This window comes from Ambystoma mexicanum, chromosome 8 (assembly GCF_040938575.1).
Source record: "Ambystoma mexicanum isolate Mex_15411 chromosome 8, UKY_AmexF1_1, whole genome shotgun sequence".
NCBI lineage: Eukaryota > Metazoa > Chordata > Amphibia > Caudata > Ambystomatidae > Ambystoma > Ambystoma mexicanum.
This window is the reverse complement of record NC_090929.1, coordinates 267,071,000-267,083,855: the sequence shown is the minus strand read 5'-3', so window position 1 is coordinate 267,083,855 and position 12,856 is coordinate 267,071,000. Positions and strand designations below refer to the sequence as shown.

Genomic DNA, 12,856 nt, shown 5'->3' with positions numbered 1-12,856 from the left:
AGTATACGACCTGACTCATCCTTAACCACTAATATTCTTCTCTATAAGTCTCCTATACTAAACCTACCACTCGAGGAGCCAATCCAAAGTGGCAATACGTTTTTTGCTAACTTTCCCAGGTGACGCAAGTAGCGCGTCATACTGCTGTAAAAAGGGCCTGCGAGCCCCACTAAGTTTGAGAGCCTGGACGGACACGTACGATCCAAGACCCATCCCTGCCGTTGTTATAATAAACAGCAGAACCACCTTGCTCCTTGTGTGTGTCTCATAATCATTTTTGGGAAGCACAGAAGGAGTTGGGGCCTCCCAGCCCGGAGGTCCAAGAAACGGCTCAGCCGACCCCGGGATAATCACCCCGACAAGTTGGAGGCACTGCTGAGATCTGTTTAAGGTCTACCTTTTCAGTTTTTATTTTTCCAAGGCCTCTCGTTGCGAGGGGGCCCGGCTGCGGGGCCCCCTCTGCCGCTGCCCCCTTTTTGAGGACTACAGGACCATCGCGGAACTGCGAGAAGACCAGACAGCGCAATCCGGATATTGGCCCTCGGGAGCCAGTTGAGAAGTATCCCGACCCACGGTTGGTGAGTGTCCAGACGTGGTCCAGACGAGGGCAGGTGGTGAGCCACTTGGAGGGGTGCACTCAGTTGAGTGGCCCCGCATCAAGAGAACTTGGTGAGTATGTCACACTCAACAACATGAGATTGTGAGGGAGGGGGGAGGAGTTGTAATAAGGGCGGCGGGAGGTGTTATTAAGGTTTGTGGCGAAGATTTCATCAATCAGTGTTGATAGACACGTGAGCGGTAACGGGACAGGCACAAGAGCCGTCCTCTACCACGTCATGAAAGAAGGGTGGGTGGAGCCAGAAGGCACCACGTGCGGTTGCTCGTAGACACTGATTGGCTTAGATCGTGGCCACCTGTAGAGGGGGTGTGTGTGTGTGGCTTTCCTACGAATTGGCATTTTCGATCAATGAGTAGATGAGGATCCCTATTGATCGAGCAGTGAAACTCGATAGATAGATAGATGACATTTTCCTGTAGGAGGTAGCTAGGTTGTTGCCAAGTAAGGAAGATAATTGGCTGGTTAAGCCATCCCGGCGAGGGGCGTGTCGCACGCGAAGCGACGCAGCGTGCGTAGTCCGATTATAAGAGTGTATTGTTGGTTGCCTTGTTCCGGGCGTAACAAGAGGACAGCTGTGGGGTTAACGGGGACAAGCAGTTAAAACTTATTGCGCGCTCTCTTGAAGTGTAAAGATCTTACCGGTAGTTGTTGAAAGAGGTCGGTGATGTCACCCGTAGGGCCTTCATAGGACACCTTGACCACATCGCGATGTTGAAAGTTTGTGGGGAAGTAAACCGAGGACAAGGGGAGTAAAAGGGAGGTGAGCAAAGTGGGGGGTGCGCACGGAGACCGCCGGCCACCCCAAATACGGGACAGGTGGAAAGGGGGAAGTGACCGCGCATGGAGAACGCCGGTACGCTGAGTGAGATGGAAGAAGGAGGGGAGGAGACAAAGTGGGACGGCTGTATAAGCACGTCAGACAGGGCACGCAGCCGCAGAGGGCTTCGTGCGCCGTGGCCGCAGGGGGCCGTAACGGTATCAAGGAAGAAAACAAACAGAGGGAAAAGACTGTATATTTGTAATTGTTATATTTGGCTGTTTTTACTTTTAGCGGACGGTTGAAAGTCCCCAATCTACGGGGTCAGGTAATGACAGCTGTACTAAAGGTAGCTAAAAACACAGTGTAACCATGTCATACGGGTTAGGATCGGGAGGGTGGGGGAATACCCTGACTACGCCCCCTCCAGCATATTTGTAAAACACTATCACCCCGTAGGGCAAAAACTCATCAAATATAGCATAGAATGGACACAAGCAACAGACAAGAAAATGGCAACACCCTGGCCGCCTAACGGCAGTTTTGACCCATACGGCCAACACTCACTGCTGACACACATACATAATCCATCAAAGGGAAGAAGTTGGCACATCACGTGGAGGTGTTTAATTTATGGAGGATGTTCCAGGGGTCCCGACCAGGGCCAACCGGGATGTTCACCGTGGAAGGGACGACAGAAGAGAAGGGGAGCGAGGAAACAAAGGAGGGGAAGGAGATTAAGGAGGAAGAGGGAAATGGTGAAAAGGCGACCAGTAGCGCACAGTGCGCGGGGAGAGACAGGAAGGGGGATGAGAGGCCTGGCACTATACATGAAGTAGAAGTAAAGAAGGAAGGGACCGACGACATGCCCATAGCGAAAGTAGTGAAGAAGGAGGAAGGTGGGTTATATCCTGTGACAGAGCTACGAGAAGCAGCAAGGCAACAACTAACGGCAGCTGAGGGGTATTCGAACTCCACGTACAGCCCACCAGCATATACAGCTACAGGTAGCTACCCGGGGGGGGAGGAGGTGACAAGCACGGTAGGTTCGACTTGTACGAAGATGCGCACAAGGGAAGGGAAGAACAGCGAAGTACCCATTCCAAACATAGGACACGACGAGTGGGTAGCAGCGCAGGTGCTCTTAAAGCTGTGGGGGACATTAACAGGAGAAGAAAAAGAGGTGGTAAGGAGAATGAACAAGGATGACGCAGGTAGCACTGGAATAAGAGGCGTGGAAGGTAACACGAGAGACGGGGAGCTGTCACAAGAAGAGGAGGAGATGTTGGAGGAACGATTGGCTGAATTAAGGGACGAACGGAGTGCACTGATTAAACAGCTCGAGAAAGAGGCACGAGGAAGAAGGAGGGAAAGGAAGGAAAGTGGGGATGAGTTAGAGAGAATGAAGGAGCGAACTGAAGAAAGGAAGAGGTAAGCGGAGAGAATGAAGGCAATAGCAGAAAGGGTATCCCGAGCGGCACAGCGTGACAGGAAAAGAGAGGAAGAAGAGAAAGAAAAGGAAATGGAACTACGGAAGAAGAAAATACTCTCCAAGAGCACCAGGAAATACGAAGAAGGTAAAGTAATAGAAAGTATATTGGAGAGAGAAAGAAAGAGATGGGAAAGGAGGAGGGAGGAAGAAAGGATATTAGAGAAGGTAAGTAATGAGGTGATGGAGGAATTGAAAAAGAAAAGAGAGGAAATAGGTGGTGAAATAGTGGAAAAGAAGGAAGAGTAAAGAAGGGAAAGGAAAGGGGGAGTGGGGTAAGAACATATGTGTGTCGGGATGCAGAAGTAGCTACGACATCAGCGCAAAGGGGAGCAACTGATGAAGGAGAACAGGAAGGAACAGATTTAATAGACTTAAAAACGGTGACGATCCGGGTGAAAAGGACAGATTGGGGGTTGTTGCTCCTGGATGAATTTTGCAGCGAAGAAGAAGTGGGAGTGGGGGGAGAAGGAAGAAGCGATGGTAGGGAGAGCTTAGACAAATTGTACATCACACACACAAACAGGGAATCACCCTGGGCATGTCAAAAGAAGGAAGAAGTGAAGGGAAGTGAGGAGCAAGAAAGAGAAGTGGCAGGAATGCAAACACGTGCAGTTACAGCCGCATCATTACGCCCAACACACCCACCCACACCCGCTCCTGAACACACCCCATACGCCGGCAGGCTCAGAGACCTCCCGGGACCCAGAGGCAGGAAGAACGGACACACACACCTGCAGTAAACAAAGAAAGCAATAGGAGAAGGGGGAGAAATGAAGGAGAAGCTACAACAAGCAGCGGTAATATGGACATGGCAGATGATCTAGTTGACACAGAGGAAGAGGAGGAGTATACAGACCCCACCCCGCGACAACTAGGGGGACAGATGGGGCACAATTTAATGCCACTATTGGCGAGGGGAGGAGTTAGACCACAATACATCCCTTGGAAGCATGCCGATATAGAGAATATAAAGTGCAGGCTCCCATCACTAAGTGGAGGAGCGGGGAAATGGATATACGAGATGGAAAATCACACCGGAGGACAGAAACGAGCAGTAGGAGACGTGAAGGGTCTATTAATATCGATATTGGGGGACGCGGCAGACAACATTTGGAAGAGGGCAGGATTCCCCAGAGTTACCATAACGAACACATCACATGACGGGGCGCCATTTGCGAACTGCAGGCATGCATTATGGCAAGCCCTGAGGGTACAGTATCCAGACACATCAGATATAGGAACAATTACATCACGCAAGATGCGTGAGAACGAAGATCCTGTTGATTATATCCAGGAGATTCAGGAGAAGTGGAGCATGGAAACTAGAGAGCAATGGGACAAGACACCAGCACTTTTTTACCACATACTAGTACAAGGGCTTCCGGAGGCAGTACAAAGAAAACTGAAGAAGATAGCGGGAATGGAAGCTAAGGCCTGGCCGGAAATACAATTAACAATAGTACACCATTGTAGGATGTGGCAAGAAAAGATGAAACAAAAGGAAGAAGATAGGAAAGCAGAAGAGGCAACATTAGTGCAGCAAAAACTAACTAAGTATACAATGGAAGGAGCACTAATAACTCCACCAACAACAATGACACCAAACCCCACGTAAGTCGTGGCTGCACAGGATCCCTCACAGCTACAAATAGCACCACTATCACAACCACCACAACAGATGCCACCACCCCCACCATACACGGCTCCCATAGGAGGAGGGTACATGCTACCGGGAAATGGATATTATAACAACACCAGGGGAAGGGGCGGAATGATGAGAGGGAGGGGATATGGCCAACCTGCACAACAGCAAGGTGAAGGATTTCAGAGCTACTACCCCAATGGGCAACAAGGGTACCAACACAATGCAGGGAGATTCCCATGGCAGGCCAGGGAACCACCTGTATGTTGGGTTTGTGGAATGTTAGGACACATGTCGCGTACATGTAGAATGAGACCCCCCCCACCAGTATGGGGGTAACAAGGACCGCAAGGGCCTATGAGGGAGCAGCAAGGTTACCAACAACTGCAGGGAACACAACAGAGAAGCACACAGCAGCAATTACCACCACAACAACAGTTGCACACATGCTCACCACCGCAGCAAAAGGTGGCAATAACACAACACCAAGTACAACCAGTACAACAGCTCACTCAAATACAGGACCATAAATTAACCCCCATCAATACACAGCTGCAACAAACACAGTTGGGGAGGGTGACTATCTTGCGACACAACCCTTACACAGGAAGCGGTCAGTCACTGTACCCACAATAGGATAGCCCACAGACGTCCTTGGTGTGTCCCATCCTGTCGATAACACCTAATAGTGCGGAACCACTGAGGTAGCATTGAGGTAGCGATAGGTGACAAAAAATTCTCCTTCCTTGTTGACACTGGGGCAACCAGGTCTTGCATAAGGGAGGGTAGATTTAAAATGTCAGGTGAGGCCATGAACACCCAAGGATTTTCTGGGGCTAGAGGGTTGGTTCCCTTTACTGATAACATCTCCTTATCTATAGGAGATTATGACATGTCTGTCCCATTCCTGCATTCAAGGGAGTCGCCAGTGAACATACTTGGAAGGGACATAATGAGCAGGTTATATATGGCAATCTCCTTCACGGAGAATGGCATAATTTGCTCAACACCAGAAATAAACATGCTTACTGCACGACAAATACTGCAAGCGTACTGTGGGCAGACAGTAGCTCGAGCTGAGCCTGTGGATGGCGAGCTGTTCCAATATGGAACAGACATGGCATTTGCATGGATGCCAGGAATAGAAGGAAAGATTTGGAGGAGGCCAGCAGCATATTTGTTCAGGCCTGAGACACCAGCTAGTGAACCAGAGGGGAAGGTGATTTCGGTGAGCATCGAGAGCATCATAGCAACTGCTGATTACATCGCAGTACATGCCCAAGACAGGGAAGAGAGAGCATGGAAAGCAGTGATAGCTCTGGCTGAGGGATGCAGGCTCACCCAGGTGTCTGATGAAGAGCTCTTTTCAGAAGACAGGGGAGAAGGAGAGATGGTATTTATGATGAGTGTAGACATCTGGCTAAGAGTAACGTACAAGCAAGTGGCACAGAAAATGGCTATGGCACTCGAGGCACCTGCATCTACCCCAGTACCATTTTACGAGGAAGATATGGCTAAGGTTCCAGCATCACTGTGGACCACCAGTACCTATGACGTGGGCTGCATAAAGAGTATTGGAGGAGTAAAAATAAAGCTGAAAAAGGGTGCAATACTACCTAGAGTGAAGCAATACCCGCTATCAAAAGAGGCAGATGAGGGCATATACAAAACCATAACGGCCCTGATAAATAATGGCATATTGGTACCATCAGAATCATCATGTAACACGGCCGTGTACCCAGTGCGCAAGGCTAAAGGAGGGTCTTGGCGTTTCATCCAGGACCTCAGGCCCTTGAATCACATTGTAGAGGCAGAATACCCCATAGCAGCAAACCCAGCCACAATACTATGTGGAATACCGGCAGAGGCATCACGGTTTACCGTGATTGACCTAAAAAAATGCCTTTTTCTCAATACCTCTGCACCCAGATTCACAAGACTTGACAAGCTTCACATACAGGAACGCACAATGGAAACACACAAGGTTACCAAAAGGGTACTGCGAGTCACCCTCAATTTTCAACAGAGTAATACAGATGGATTTGGGGAACATTGAATTAGAAAGTACGGTGCTGCAATATGTTGACAATATAATAATTTGCAGCACAACTGAGTAGAGGTGCAGGAAGGACTCAGTGAAAATACTGACAGTGTTGGCTGAAAAGGGGTACAAGCTAGACAAGGAAAAGTTACAGTACTGTCAGGAACAGGTACTATACATTGGTCAACTAATATCCCAGCACGGAAGAAAGATTGCACCACAAAGAGCACAAGCCATATCCAACACGCCACAACCACAAACGGTGAGGGAACTGCAGCAGTTCCTGGGCTTATGCAACTACTGTAGAGCATGGGTTTTTGATTAGAGCTCATACATAGGACCCCTGCTCGAGGCATTGAGAGAAGCACACAAAGGGGACAAGACATTGGGATGGACAAGAGAAATGAAGGAGGCGTTTGATGAGTTGAAACACGCCATATCCACAGCTCCCGTATTAGTCACCCCAAATTACGAACAGCAATTTTTCATCTTTTCACATTGCGACTCAGCAGTAATGAAAGCAGTATTGACTCAGAAAATTAGCATGGGAAAAACTAGCCAATAGCGTTCTAGAGCAGTCACTTGGACCCTGTTATGCTAGGACATTTCCCTTGTGAACAGGGTCTCGCCGCAGCTGCATTTGCGGTGGAGAAATCATCATCGATTACAATGGGGTGCCCCACCACACTATTTGTGGAGCATGCTCTATTTGCAATTTTGAACAAACCTAAGTCCACACTGACCACACAGAGGGCGTCAGGTTATGAGATCATCTTATCTAGACCTGAATTGTCAATTGTCAGATGCAGTACCGTAAACCCAGCCAGATTCATAGAGGAAGTTGTTGAGGAAGGTGATTATGCACACGATTGCACACAAACTATTGAAACGTACTCATGCACAAGAAAAGTTGAGGAGTATGCACTTAAAGGGGGGGAGATTTTGAACATTGATGGTTCGTCAACCATCGACCAAAGTGACGGGATAAGGAGAACTGGGGCAGCAGTTGTAAGGATGACAGAAGATTTGATGTGTGTCCCGGTAAAATGCTTGCAATTACCACAGCATTATTCGGCTCAGGCAGCAGAATTGGTTGCACTGATTTTGGCGTTAAAGGAAAGTGTTGACAAAAGAGTTACTATATATTCTGACAGTGCATACGTTACATCAACAGTCCACTCGGGGATGATAAAATGGCAGATAAGGGAGTTTAGAAGAGATGATGGCACCCCAGTACAACATGCCTTCTTACTAGCAGAACTGATTGAAGTAATTAATGACCACCAAGAGATAGCTTTGGTTAAATGCCCGGCACACACTAATGGAGATGACTATATCTTGAAAGGAAATGAAACAGCAGACGCACATGCCAAGCATGCGGCATATTTTGGTGAACTATGGAACCCCCCAGAATCGGAGAGCGAGCGGAATGGCAAGACAGATGATGATGAAGGAAGGGTACACTCATCGCCCTGCAACACAGATAATGGAATTACAGGCAGCCGCACCAATGACAGAAAAGGAACTATGGGTGAAAGAGGATGTACGATGTCCCCAACAGACGCACTGTGGCATCTAAATAATACCGGAAAAGTGGTCATGCCATTGGCACTGTTGAACACCGCCCTGGCCCAGCTCCATCATCCAGCACATACAGGAAAGGAAGTGATTGCAGCGCGAATTAGGGAAGATTGGTTCACTAATCTAATTTCATCAGCAACTGCCTCACGTGCCAACAGTTTACGGCCGGTCAAACCCTGCAAGTGATAAAAGGTACTATACCCCGGCCCGAGGGACCCTTCCTACATCTTCATATTGACTACATTGATATGATCAATGTATGTCAAGGACATAGGTATATGCTTGTAGTGGTATGTCCATTCTCCAGGTGGATCGAGGCCGGACCCTGCTCACACGCAGATGCGTTCAGAGCAGCTACATTTTTAGTGAGAGAGGTCTTCCCCAGGTGGGGTGTTTGCGAAATGCTGCGGTCGGACAACGGCCCACACTTTGCTAATGAAATGTTTCAACACATCACATCCTTGCTGGGTATTAAACATTAATTTGCATGTGCATACCACCCGCAGGCCAACGGTATATGTGAATGGCCTATTGAAAGAAGAGATCGCAAAAAATCAGCAGACAACTAAAAAGAGCTGGTTGTACTGCCTTCCGCTGGCTCTGTTTGAGCTGAGGAATAGGCCAGGGTCCGATCAACACCTCACTCCCCACGAGGTGGTGATGGGACGTCAAATGCGCCTTCCTTTAACGCCAACATCAAGAGCATTTACGGACTATGAAAACACTGCAACTGTTCTTGGTGACGAAATGTATCAATATGTGTCTTCTTTGATTACTAGTGTCGCCTTTGTATCTCAACAGCTCGAGCGCACGCGGGGCGGGTCGAAGAGTTCTCAACAAGAAGACACCAGCAAGGAACTGGAAAAGGAAGGACTATGCACTATTGCTGAAGGTGACCATGTGCTTCTCTGCAACTTCAATAGAAAGTGGAACAGCCCATGCTTTACCGGACCACACTTGGTAGAGGAGGTGGCTCCCAGAGCAGTGAAACTGCAGGATAAGCGGGCCTGGAATCACCTACACGACGTAAAGATCTACAAACTCCAGACCCGCCCTAGCGTTCACGACAGGGCCATTGGAAGAACAACGACATCAACAGCATCGGCTACAGAGAAGGATACATCGACCACCACTGAAGACAATAGTGTCACTACACTTGACCACCCCCCAAATTCCCCAGACACAACCACTGCCATAGATGTTGGACGCTTGGCCACAGCCCACCCCATAGTCACGAGATCACAAAGTAAACAAACTTCTGCCCAATCCAGCCCCAGGTCCCCCCCCTCCAAGGCCACCACCGATTGAAGGACATTGTAAAACAAACTTGGATGTTACACACACATAAAACACTTGTATGTTTTATCTATTTTTCTCTCGCACATGCAGGAACCGCATATAATTGTACTGTGTAGAAAATAAAGTAACTAACAGTGTGCTCTGCCCAGGAATAGATGCTGGCCGCGGATGATAACACCCCTGAAGCCCTATCACACCAATTTGTTTATCATATAAGAAGGCCAAAGTACCTAAAAAGAAGAAGGGTACGCATATATTACACCGCATTTGTCTTGGCCATAGAACAATCATTTCCCCATCTTCACAAGCACTTACCGGCTCCAAGAGATAGATCTCTAAGATTAGCATGGGAACAGCTCTTCACCTGGGCACTGAACGATTACTTGATAGGGAGAGCTTAATTAACAACAACTAACAATAATAACCAGCACATTGAGGATTTTCAGGTGGGCACCTTTTAACGTCGCAAGAATAAGCTGCCGGACAGCAGCAAGGTAAGAGCAAAATGCCGGTGAGACTAGCTCTTGTAATAAAACTGATAGGGGTGTTGGTCATCACTGGTCTGTTTGCTGCCTCTGTATGGCAGAAAGGTTACGCTATCAATATTGTGGCTGCACCCAAAACTAACATGCCCCCTCCCATGGCAGCAACAGGTATGACGTCAGGTGGTACTAGCAACCCTAAGGGTAAGGGAAGTAGAGTTAAACGCAGCACATATACTGACAACAAAGGTATTGATAATTACATAACAGATTCAGCACACGTCTCAAACAACATGTGGTACCAGCACATGACCCAAATTGGTAAGCAGACAACAGAGGATAGCTGCTATGTGTGCTCATTGATCCCATACGCCATGAGCGCTTCAAGGACATTCGTTGCCACAGAAATACAGGAAAAAACAGCGCAATGTATAGTATATCTGGCACTATTCCAAACGAGGGGAAGATTCCAAGGAATGGTGGTGAGGATGCAGTGGGAGACAAGGGACACATACCCATACAACAACAACTTCCTCAAGTCATGTTTGAGTTACCATAAGAGCAGCTTACACGCTGAGGCATTCAGATACATGACGAGTGGCCCCGATAAAGGAGAAACGAAGAAAGTAATGCTAGAATACCTGCCATGTGATTGGTACGCCACTGAAGTTCCTGGTGTGCAGGGATGTTGGGAAAGGCCACTGATAACAATAACAGGGAAGATATACATGAACAATGAATAGGAAATAGGAGTGGTCGGGAGCAACATGATAACAAGAGAAAATGTTACCACCATACAGGAACACAACGACAGATGCTGAACGACATGGGGTAAATATGTACCCATGCTGACATGGATGGAGAAGGATGAAGACCCAATAAGCATACTACCGCTAACGGCACCCAAGCTATGCTACCAACACAAAGGAGATGTGGAGGTGGGATAAAACACCAACTGCGGAAGCGTGTTAGAACTACCAGAGGGGGGTGCTGGAACGGCAGTAATAATGGATCACTATTGGGCCTGCGGAGATAAGGCATACCACACCTTGCCTCTGTTGTGGAATGGTATATGCACCATGGTACACATCAATGTACCATCACTAGTGGTGCCCAAAAAACATGTGAACACGGCCAATTTCCCCAAAATGGATGAAGGAAACAAGAGGAAGAGAAGGTCTGTACAATCACAGGAGGGGGAGAACACCAACAACAACAATAACATCCTACCGAGAATGAAAAGACAAGGGAACCCCTGACAGGAAACTACCTGTGGGGAAGGTCGGAAACAGCACTCACCTCCATCCCACCAGAACATAGATTGTTCAGCAGGGCTGCAATGTTCTTCCCGTCAATAATACACCCAGGACTAAAAGCATATGCAAATGCAAAAGATCACCCGATGGGAACTAATGATGACGATTAATTCAACAGTAAACGGATTCAACGCCATAAAAGAGGAGCTGTGAGCGGTAGGAATGGTAGCACTACAAAACAGATATGTACTAGATCTTCTCACGGCTATGGAAGGAGGAGTTTGTGCAAAAATAGGACAATCATGCTGCACATTTATTCCTGCTAACGATGCAGATAATGGAACACTTACTGAAGCAGTATCACAACTGGCCCAGATGCACTCCAAAATGATGGAAGAAAGCAAAGGTGTGAATAAGGATACCAGCTGGTTTTCATTGTTATGGTCATGGATGGCATCATGGCTGTCAGATGGACTGAAAGTGATAGTTGGTTGCATAATATTAGCTGCAGCAGTATTGATTGTAATAAGGTTCTGGAAGGCCAGGAAGGCACGCACTACAGACAAAATGATCAAAATGGTTGGCATGCACCCCTTGAAGCCAACTGATGATGACCAGCACACTGACGTGATAATAAAGGAAAGAGAGAAACTGCGTAAACAGATCATTACCAACCACTTGGATCCACCATCTGTAAAGTTGGAGAACCCAAGAAACCCGAGGAGCTATGTCGGAAGATGGGTATACTGCAAACCAGGAGGGAGCTGTGTTTATATGTACTGGTCATTTGAAGACCATGTCAACCACTATGGACACTTGGGTGGAATAACTAAAGTATGGAGAGTAAGAGAAGATAAAGAAAAGGATATGTTTGTGGTCGACAAGTCGACCAGAGGGGGGACTGAAGTAGGAGAATGGGAGAACAAGCTCACCCCAATCTCATCGCGACCATGGCCTAGAGGATCGCGGCCCAGGCACCCACCACGGGACGAGTTTGTCTATCTACCAGACGACAAAATACCCTGGTTCAAGAACATAAGAATATGCCCACCAGCCTGTCCGACTCAAGCCGACACCTGCGGCATGGATGAACTCGACTAAGACAAGAGCCATGAGCACCCACATTGTTTGAGATGCCACAACGACCTAGCCAACTGCCGAGAACACACGTGCCACCATGCACACTGGTCACTCACGCACCAGCCTACACGAAGAACATATTCAGTGCTATGACGTAGGTGACTGACACACCCACTGACGCGCCTCTTTGTTATTTTTCACATAGGCCCCTTTATAGTAATGCAGAAACGCAAGACGCCTGAAGAACTCGCGTATACGCTTGCTGACGCTTCTCCCACCTCTCGCCTCGTGATGACACCATAATGCAAACATAATATTGCTTATGACGCCATGTCAAACCGCGACAGAGGTACCATGGATTATGCATCCCCACCCATGAACTAGGCCCAAGTAGGCCGCAAGTAAGAGCCTCACCATGAAGACTGTATGAGCAAGAATACAAGTGCTGATCATGCAGACCGAGCCCAGTGAGAGCTCGTAGCCAAGGGCGCAATGTTGCAAATCGTATGCTACCAGCCGGCGCCAAGGTCACACCTGTAAGCAAAGCCAAGCACACAGAAACGAAATACAACTTTAAATGTGCAGAATTCCGCTCCAGCTACGGTCT

General features: G+C 48.0%; 1 protein-coding gene across 2 annotated transcripts in view; it reads right to left on the bottom strand.

Moving 5' to 3' along the window:
• ASTN2 (astrotactin 2) overlaps positions 1 to 12,856 on the bottom strand; it is a 3,972,579-nt gene that overhangs the window by 3,184,892 nt on the left and 774,831 nt on the right. The gene's annotated exons all lie outside the window — the stretch shown is intronic.